Below are 10,079 nucleotides of genomic sequence, written 5' to 3' on the forward strand. Positions count from 1 at the left end.
ACAAATCACGAGGTCACTGTAGAACGAGGCATGTTGCACGTAGCTGATGGCATCCTACCAGACAAAATCCAGTCAAATTTTGTTTCGATCAGTGAAGGATGACTTGGTTTCACCAGCCTTTCCTTACATACATCATCAAAGAAAACCTGATCACCAAGAATTAAATCTACTGTGGCAGGCTTGTTGAATTCTGGATCAGCGAGCAGAAGATTACATGGGACTCTCCAGGACCTTGTGTCTGTATATCTCGCTAGTACGTCACTGGCGACATTGTCTACGATAGCACAAGTGATTCTAACATGAAAGTTGTTGAGCCTAGACAACAGTTCAACAGCCCGCATCTCGTGGTCGTGCGGTAGCGCTCTCGCTTCCCACGCCCGGGTTCCCGGGTTCGATTCCCGGCGGGGTCAGGGATTTTCTCTGCCTCGTGATGGCTGGGTGTTGTGTGATGTCCTTAGGTTAGTTAGGTTTAAGTAGTTCTAAGTTCTAGGGGACTGATGACCATAGATGTTAAGTCCCATAGTGCTCAGAGCCATTTGAACCATTTTGAACAGTTCAACATTACGGGTGTAAGACAGTGAGGCTGCAAAGGTATTGTTTATGCCTTTCACAGGAAGTGAATGTTTTCTTTGTTTCAGTTTTAATTTCTCTGCCATGCCCTTAGATATAAAAGATAGCTGACTCGCACTGTCTAGCAGAACTCTGCGGATCTGCTGTCTACCCATGCTGCCCTTAATGTTGACAACAGCTGTTGCGAACAAAACATTACGATTTAGATTTGCTTTCCCCTTCGTAACTTGATGGGCCAAGGAATGGTCTCCGGATTCACTATTCTGCCCATTCCGTGGATCAGCAGGCTTATGGAGAGTATGTTGTACTTTCCCTTATAGGTCTTACAAGGAGAAATCTTGCATTTAATCGAGAAATGAGCAAAGCGGATGCACAGATAACGAAGCTTATTTTTTGTCACCTATGCACGCTGCTCATCGATATTCAGTGATTGAAACCCCTTGCATTTGGTGATAGCATGAGGTTCACTAAAAAAATTGCATGACTCCTCAGCATCAGCATTAACCAGTCTCACGTGTCTCGTTTGATTTGAATTATTGGCATTTCCTTGCGGATCCCTTGAGGTGTTATCCCTGAACCTGATCAACTCAAAGGCCTGACATTTTGCTTCCAAAAAATCTATCAGTTGATTTAATGTGGTGAATGTCGATCCAGACATCTGTACCTCCCACTCATGACGATCCGTGGGTCGCATAATAGACAGAATCTCTTCCGAAAGAATCACTTCATGAAGTGGAACATCAGGTTTGAGAGATTCTAAGGCCTTCAGATGGCTATATACGTGGTTAATTAGTTGCCTATAATCGCTCGCTGCGCCATGGCCGGCCGTAGGTAAGGTCAACAAAGCCTTAGCATGTCTGGCTACAATTATTTTTGGATTATTATACATCTGTGTAATAAGTCCTCAGTCTATCGATAGGTTTCCTGCTGTGGCAGGTATATGTTTCAATAGGTCTTTAGCTTCACCTCCCAAAGACGAATTAAGGCAATGGAGTTTTTGAACGTCATCAGTTGAATTATTATTCATAATGAGACTGAACCTGACGGATTCAAGTCGAAAGACTGCGAAAGACAAACGAAGTCCCACGAGTCATCGAATTCTGCCCAGTCATTACCATCATCTCCTGATTCGTCTTCAGTTTCTAGCCATGTTTGAGACGACTCAAAATCAGTCTGAATCCGAGTCAGTCGACTTAGTTTTGATTCCAGCATTTCGATGCTGGTACTGGCCGCAGACTGTACAAAACAAGCCAACAGTTGCACTTGCCAGGCTGCAGCGGCAATACGAGGCAGTACGGACTGGAACTGCAGCGGCGTCACGGGCACTGGTAGCTGGCGTGGCAGGCGCTGCAGTCTCCGACGGCGCGAAGGTTCGGCGGGAGCAGGGGGTGATGTAAATGATGCTGGCACCGACGCGTTTCTGTGCTCCTCGCTTTTCGAGTTCGAAACACATTAAACGTTCACAAATATACCGATCACTGTTGTTATAGCTGTTGTTGTGTAAGTCCCGAACAGGCCTAGGGAGCCGGCCGGGGTGGCCGAGCGGTTCTAGGCGCTACAGTCTGGAACCGCGCGACCGCTACGGTCGCAGGTTCCAATCCTTCCTCGGGCGTGGGTGTGTGTGATGTCCTTAGGTTAGTTAGGTTTACGTAGTTCTAAGATCTAGGGGACTGATGACCTCAGAAGTTAAGTCCCATAGTGCTCAGAGCCATTTGAACCAGGCCTAGGGACACTAGATAGCGGTCACCGACGAAACCGATAACGTGCACAACTCACTCGTGATTTTTTAAAAGTTCACAAATACCGGAAAAAAAATTCGCGCCAATGTAAATTCCGCGTGGTCACAGTATCCGGCCCGGAGGACCAAAAAGTGTACGCACGGGCTCTTCCTCCCATGCTAGCACATTCGAGTTTGAGCGTATAGTGGGAGAGGACTGACTGTCCTCCCCTTATTTCGGCTCACAATAATTAGACGGAACACAATATCTGGTATAAATGTTTATTCTAATAACCTTTACAATGTGGACAGGCAGCGCGCCAACTGTGGCTCCTGGCTTAGCTGAGCGACATAACGCCCGTCTGCTACGGGACGTCGAAGCCAGCTGCTTGGCCGTTACGAGGTGCATTCAAGTTCTAAGGCCTCCGATTTTTTTTCTAATTAACTACTCACCCGAAATCGATGAAACTGGCGTTACTTCTCGACGTAATCGCCCTGCAGACGTACACATTTTTCGCAACGCTGACGCCAGGATTCCATGGCAGCGGCGAAGGCTTCTTTAGGAGTCTGTTTTGACCACTGGAAAACGCTGAGGCAATAGCAGCACGGCTGGTGAATGTGCGGCCACGGAGAGTGTCTTTCATTGTTGGAAAAAGCCAAAAGTCACTAGGAGCCAGGTCAGGTGAGTAGGGAACATGAGGAATCACTTCAAAGTTGTTATCACGAAGAAACTGTTGCGTAGCGTTAGCTCGCTGTGCGGGTGGGTTGTCTTGGTGAAACAGCACACGCGCAGCCCCTCCCGGACGTTTTTGTTGCAGTGCAGGAAGGAATTTGTTCTTCAAAACATTTTCGTAGGATGCACCTGTTACTGTAGTGCCCTTTGGAATGCACTTGGTAAGGATTACGCCCTCGCTGTCCCAGAACATGGACACCATCACTTTTTCAGCACTGGTGGTTACCCGAAATTTTTTTGGTGGCGGTGAATCTGTGTGCTTCCATTGAGCTGACTGGCGCTTTGTTTCTGGATTGAAAAATGGCATCCACGTCTCATCCATTGTCACAACTGACGAAAAGAACGTCCCATTCGTGCTGTCGTTGCGCGTCAACATTGCTTAGCAACATGCCACACGGGCAGCCATGTAGTCGTCCGTCAGCATTCGTGGCACCCACCTGGATGACACTTTTTGCATTTTCAGGTCGTGATGCAGGGTTGTGTGCACAGAACCCACAGAAATGCCAACTCTGGAGGCGATCTGTTCAACAGTCATTCGGTGATCCCCCAAAACAATTCTCTCCACTTTCTCGATCCTGTTGTCAGACCGGCTTGTGCGAGCCCAAGGTTGTTTCGGTTTGTTGTCACACAATGTTCTGCCTTCATTAAACTGTTGCACCTACGAACACACTTTCGACACATACATAACTCCATCACCACATGTCTCCTTCAACTGTCGATGAATTTCAATTGGTTTCACACCACGCAAATTCGGAAAACGAATGATTGCACGCTGTTCAAGTAAAGAAAACGTCGCCATTTTTAAGTATTTAAAACAGTTCTCATTTTCGCCGGTGGCGGTAAAATTCCATCTGCCGTACGGTGCTGCCATCTCTGGGACGTATTGACAATGAACGCGGCCTCATTTTAAAACAATGCGCATGTTTCTATCTCTTTCCAGTCCGGAGAAAAAAAATCGGAGGCCTTAGAACTTGAATGCACCTCGTACAACGTTAGTTCTTAGATCTGCGTCCAGGTTTTTTCATGTGAATATGTCTGATATATCCTTGTACGTGGGTGGTATATGAGGAGAAAGGTAATCGTATCAGAGACAAGAAAGACGTTGTTGTGAGGTGGAAACAGTACTGTGAGAAGCTGTACTCTGGAATTAACGACAGTACGGACAATCAAGTAGTTGAGCAGCTTACTTACGAACCTACAATTTTACGCACTGAAATAGAGTATGCGAGTCAACATCTGAAGAATTATAAAGCCCCTGGTGTAGACGGTATATTATCTGGAGAAATGATCAAAGAAATGGGACAGGAAGATATTGCTGTGCTGCATTTATTATGTAAAAGAAACTGGGGAGTGGCCGGGTGACTGGTCAAAGTCTCTCTTCATCCCTCTTACACAAGAAAGGGTCTGTCAGTAACTCCAGCTACCGAACTGTTGCCCTCATATCTCACGCATGTAAAATTTTGCTCCACATCTTGAACCAACGTTTGAAGCTGTGCATTCAGCCTCACATATTCACAGAAAAAAAATTCCATTTGCTCAAACTCTTTGCTGCCTGACCTTATTTTGTGCCTCTACAGTGTTTAGCCTGGATGTACGCATTCCGCAGTTTATTCCAGTTGTCTTTACGTTCATTACCTAGAACAGAGAAATTAGTTTAGAATTCTAGGCTAGTCTTTATAGTGCGTTTAAAATTAGTTGCGAATTTTGACGTTTGGCTTGCCGGAGGTGACGTGACTCCGTTACCCAGGCAACACCAGTGGCGAGCCAGGCTTCCCCCCCTCCCCCCCTTCCGAGCCACCACCGGTGTCGGCCTGTAAGGCATTCCTGTCGCCAGGCCGTAGGTAAACACTACCACAATTGTTTCTTTGCCGCCAAAGAACGTTCTCTGTTCATTATTGTCGTTTCTCTACCGCTAAAGGCCGGCCGAAGTGGCCGTGCGGTTAAAGGCGCTGCAGTCTGGAACCGCAAGACCGCTACGGTCGCAGGTTCGAATCCTGCCTCGGGCATGGATGTTTGTGATGTCCTTAGGTTAGTTATGCGGTAGCGTTCTCGCTTCCCACGCCCGGGTTCTCGGGTTCGATTCCCGGCGGGGTCAGGGATTTTCTCTACCTCGTGATGGCTGGGTGTTGTGTGCTGTCCTTAGGTTAGTTAGGTTTAAGTAGTTCTAAGTTCTCGGGGACTTATGACCACAGCAGTTGAGTCCCATAGTGCTCAGAGCCATTTGAACCTTAGGTTAGTTAGGTTTAACTAGTTCTAGGTTCTAGGGGACTAATGACCTCAGCAGTTGAGTCCCATAGTACTCAGAGCCATTTGAACCATTTGAGCTTACCGCTAAAGAATGTTTACCTGGCGGCCGGCTCCTTTTAGGCGTGGCGATAAAGCCGCCTGCTGGCACGTGTTGGCAACAACACTCCCCTCAACTCGCTCCGTACCGAACTGTCAAAAGTCGCAAGTAATTTTAAACGCACCATAGTTATCTATTATTATTATTATTATTATTATTATTATTATTATTATTATTATTATGTGCGATTGGACCCATACGGATCACGCAAAGCTTTTCCGATTCAATTTTTTAAGTCTCCAAACTTCTCTCATTCTTTCCCCATGAATTCTCTTTCTTTCCTCTGTCCATTTTGTCCCCTGTCTCTTGCAAACTTCATTCTCGGGTTGTACTTTACAACTATTGATTTTTTGCCTGTATACGTTTCTGTTTATAACTTCTGAAGAATTTATTTGTGCATTTGCTAGATCCGTTTTGGTTTCTTGTATCCAGGGTATGGTTTTCAATTTTTCAATGTATATTAAAATTTTGTGGGAGAGTCTGGGTGTTGGGAGTCTGTGGATATGACCGTAAAATTTTAGTCTTCTTTTCCGGATGTCTGCGGCGAGGTTAGATAATTTTTCTGTAGTTTTCCGAGACTGTAACCTGTATCCATCTTCCGTTCTTTTTGGGCCAAGAGTCTTTCTGATAATTTTGCGTTCCTCTTTCAGGATGCCTTCCAGGTCGCCTTTTCTATGGAGTTCGGGCTTGATTACTGTATTGTAGTGTCGTATTTTTGAGTGAATGGAGAGCCACTTTTTATTGTAAATGTTGTGGGTTTTCCAGTATGCTCTTTTCAGTTTTTGCAGTCGAACTTTTTGTGCAGTTTTCTCTCCCCCTGTGGGTTCTAGGACCTCGCCTAAGTATTTAAAGAATGGAACTCTCTCAATTTGTCCATATTTTGTAGTCAGTTTTTGAGTTTCAAATTTTGAGCAGATGAATTTGGTTTTTTGGAAGGAAATTTGTAGCCCAACTTTTTCGGCGCATTCTTTGAGAATGTCTATCTGTTTAATTGCTGTGATCTCGTTTTCTGCTAGAATGGCCACGTCATCTGCAAATGCCAAGCATGAAATTTTAATACCATCTTTAGATCTTCCTAGTTGTATAGGCTTCCAGTAATTTTGATTCTTCAGTTCTTTTTCCCATTCTCGGATGACTTTGTCTAAGACAAGGTTGAAGAGGAGTGGAGACAAGCCGTCACCTTGTCTGACGCCGGTTTTGATCAGGAAGGGCTCTGATATTTCACCCAGGAATTTTATCTTAGAAGTTGTGTTTGTGAGCGTTTCTTTGATAAGGTTTAGGGTTTTCGGATCGAGTCCTAGCTCCTCAAGGATAATAAAGAGAGATTGCCTATCGATTGAATCATAAGCCTTTGCGAAATCAACAAAGGAACAAATGATCGGACTGTTTCTGACTGCTTTGTATTTTAGTGTTGTCTTCAAATTGAAAATTTGTTCTGCACAGGATCGGTGAGGGCGAAAGCCAGCTTGGTATTCACCAATACTGTGTTCGAGTTGTTCTTGTGTTGGTTGAAGACAAGCTGAGAGGATTTTATAAGTGACTTGGAGAAGGGAGATTCCACGATAGTTGTTTATATCCGCCATGTCTCCCTTTTTATGCAGTGGATGAATTAGGGCACATTTCCAATCTTCTGGTAGTTTTTCTGTCTGCCAAATGTCTGTGATGATTTGAGTGAGTTCTTTGAGGGAATTTGGTCCAAGATTTTTAAGTAGTTCTGCAGTGATATTATCTTCTCCGGATGCCTTGTTGTTTTTCAGTCTATGAATATGTCTTTAGATCTCCTCTAGTGTAGGTGGTGGGGATTGTGGATTTGTGTAGATAGCAGTTTCTTGAGGGAATCTTGAAGAAGGTTCAGGGCAATTGAGGAGTCCGGAAAAGTATCTTGCCAGCTCCTCACAATTTTCCCGATTTGTGAGCGCTAGTTTTCCATCTGGTTTTCTGAAACATAGATTTCGTGAGCCGTATCCATTGATTCTCCCAGCAAAGGTCTTATAAAAGTCTCGTACATTATAGTTACGGAAATTTTCTTCAATAGACTCACACTGTTCCTTGAGGTACTTCCTCTTGACTTGTCTGATTGTTTTTGCCACTTGTCTTCTGTTGTTGTGGAAGTGATCTAGATTTTCTGGGGATTTTTTACTGTTATACTTCAGAAGGGCTTTCTTTCTTTCTTCCAGCGCTTTTTCACATCCAGAGTCCCACCAGGGGTGTTTTGTGTTCTTTTTCAATGGGATCAGTTCTTTTGCCTTCTTTGTAATTTTTGTTCGAAATTTTTCCCAAGAGTCAGCTGGTTCCTTTTCCCACTCCTCCTTCAGATTGGTTTCATTGATTGTTCGTGTGTCAAATTTCATCATGTGTGTTTTCTTCGGGTAGAATGTTTTTGGGGTGAATTTCACTTTAATGCGTGTTAAGTAGTGGTCTGAGTCAATGTTCGCCCCTCTGCGGACTTGGACATCATGGATCTCTTTCTGTACGAAATAGGAGATGGCAATGTGGTCAATCTGATATTCGCCGATCTCTTGTATGGGGGACCTCCAGGTCTTTTGTTTTCTAGGTTTTTTTCTCAAAGATGTAGACATTATTTTTAGATTATTTTGTTGGCATAGTTCAATAAATCTCAGTCCGTTTCTGTTGGTGAATCTGTGTGCTGGATATTTTCCTACAGTTTTTTGGTGTTCTTTCTCTCTGCCAATTTGTGCATTGAAATCTCCCATTAAGATTTTGATATCATCCCGGGGAATTTTGGCCATGACATCTTCAAGTTTAGTCCAGAATTTTTCAGTTTGTAGTTGGCGTTTTTTGTTGTCTATGTTTGTGGGTGCATGAACATTTATCAATGTGTATTTCTTGTTGGCGCACTGGATACGCATGGTCATGAGGCGATTATTTATGGAAGAGACCTCTCTAATTGAGCCTAATATATTTCTGTGCACCGCAAATGCCATGTCCAGGAGTGGCGTACCATTGGCAATTCGTTTGTCAGTCTTGCTCTTGAAGATGCGATAGTTTCCATAGTCTATTGTATTTTCATCCGTGAATCTAGTTTCTTGTAACGCTAAGATCTTAATTTTTTGTTGGTCTAGCTCTGTTACTAAGTTGTGTAATTTTCCAGGTTGAATTAGGGTCTGAATGTTAAAGGTACCAATGTACATGGGAACCTTGGGACGAAGTTTGCTTGAGAACTCTGATCGTGATGGCCCGGGTTCCCCAGAATCCGAAAACCCAGTTGTCGTCTGTCGACGAGTGGATTGGTTACCACCTGTGGTAATTCTGTCATTACTCTCACGAATCATGATAGCTTGTAAGTTTTGGTCCAGTGTTTCCACTGGGTGTTTAGAACCAGGGATTGTCAGTTCCTGGAGCATATAATACAGCCGCACCTACTAGATGGACAGACGCTGACCTCGCTGCCGCTCGACTCGAGTACAGACGCATTGAGGATTTGGAATGTGAGATTTTTTTTCAAGGTTTTCTCCTACAGATCCGCCGTGTTCTGCGTTAACAGGGTCACCTCGTGTAGGATGTGGCTCTTCACCACGCACGGACGGTCTTGGACGTAGCTTCCTCAGAGGCAAAGGTCTTGCATACCTCCTCAGCTCATCCCTGGGGTGGTGAGGACCAGTACTGAGTCAACCCCAAGCAAAGGTGCTACCTCTACCAACCACCTTGACCCCATAGTTCGCTTCTCGGCCTTTTGGCTAAGATCAAAGTGTAGTATCTGTTCTTATCAGCTTAAGATGAGCTGAAATGGACTGATTACTGCACCGGGAAGCGGTCGTTTTTATTCTCCTGTTTCAGGTCCGCGACCTGAACAATGGAGCTTGTGGTGACGCTGCCGGCGGAGGTCTTCCGCTGCCGGATCTGTTTCGTCACCAAGGCTGCCGGGAGACCAACTTTTGGCGAGTACAAGGACCACTCGGCCCTTCTCCGCCACTACAGGAGGCTGCACGACCCGGAAACGGTCCCCGTTTTCGAGTGTCAGTTTTGCGGCCGACGCGACCCGCGGCTGAAGACGCTGCGGCTACACCAGCGGCTCTGCAATGCAGAGTCCGCAACCCCCGGCGCTGCCAGTCGGGGGAGAGTGGGTATGGGACACGATGCCGTGTCTGGCTCTCTGGGGCACCCAGAGAGGTCGGCCGGCGGGAGGTCACAGGCGAGGCCCCCCGAAGCTAGTAGGACAGGCCCTTCGTCCTTAGTTAGTGCTGGGCGAAAGCCACAGGCGAAAGCGGCCCGGGAAGTTAGTACCACAGGCCGCCTAGCCTTAGATAATAGAGAGGGGCTATGGCCACAGCCCAGTCCGGTCCCCGAAGCTAGTAGGACAGACCGGCTGGACTTAGGTTTAACTTACGCGGCGGTCCTGACCCGCAGCAGCGTGGTGGGCTCACAGGCTGCCTTGCCCTCACCCTGTGTGTGTGTGCAGGCGCCTGCGACGCCCAGGACGGCGGTGGTTGCTACCCCCGCGTCGTGTGTACTGTGTGTGCGCACGCCGAGGTGGTCTGGCATCCCCCTGCCGACACGCTCTGCGACGTCAACCGCGTCGCCACGAGTGCCGAGCGCAAGTTCGGGAGGTGAAGGCAGCACGCTGCCGACGCCTGCCGCCGAACGCGTCTCTCCGGCCAGAGGCGCAGTGTCCGGCAAAGGCCGCGGCTCGCCGCTGCCCGCGCCGGCCATTGCACCCTGTGGTGTACGCTGGCCACGTCGTGCGGCTGCCGCAG

The 10,079-nt window shown here is 46.6% G+C and overlaps 1 non-coding gene across 1 annotated transcript; it reads left to right on the forward strand.

The window, feature by feature from the left end:
• The first annotated feature begins 9,042 nt into the window (after window positions 1-9,042).
• LOC124617245 lies at window positions 9,043-9,230 on the forward strand. Its single transcript, XR_006980012.1, has one exon. It is a non-coding gene; the product is annotated as a U2 spliceosomal RNA (small nuclear RNA).
• The last annotated feature ends 849 nt before the right edge of the window (window positions 9,231-10,079 follow it).

This window comes from Schistocerca americana, chromosome 5 (genome assembly GCF_021461395.2).
Source record: "Schistocerca americana isolate TAMUIC-IGC-003095 chromosome 5, iqSchAmer2.1, whole genome shotgun sequence".
NCBI classification, from domain to species: domain Eukaryota; kingdom Metazoa; phylum Arthropoda; class Insecta; order Orthoptera; family Acrididae; genus Schistocerca; species Schistocerca americana.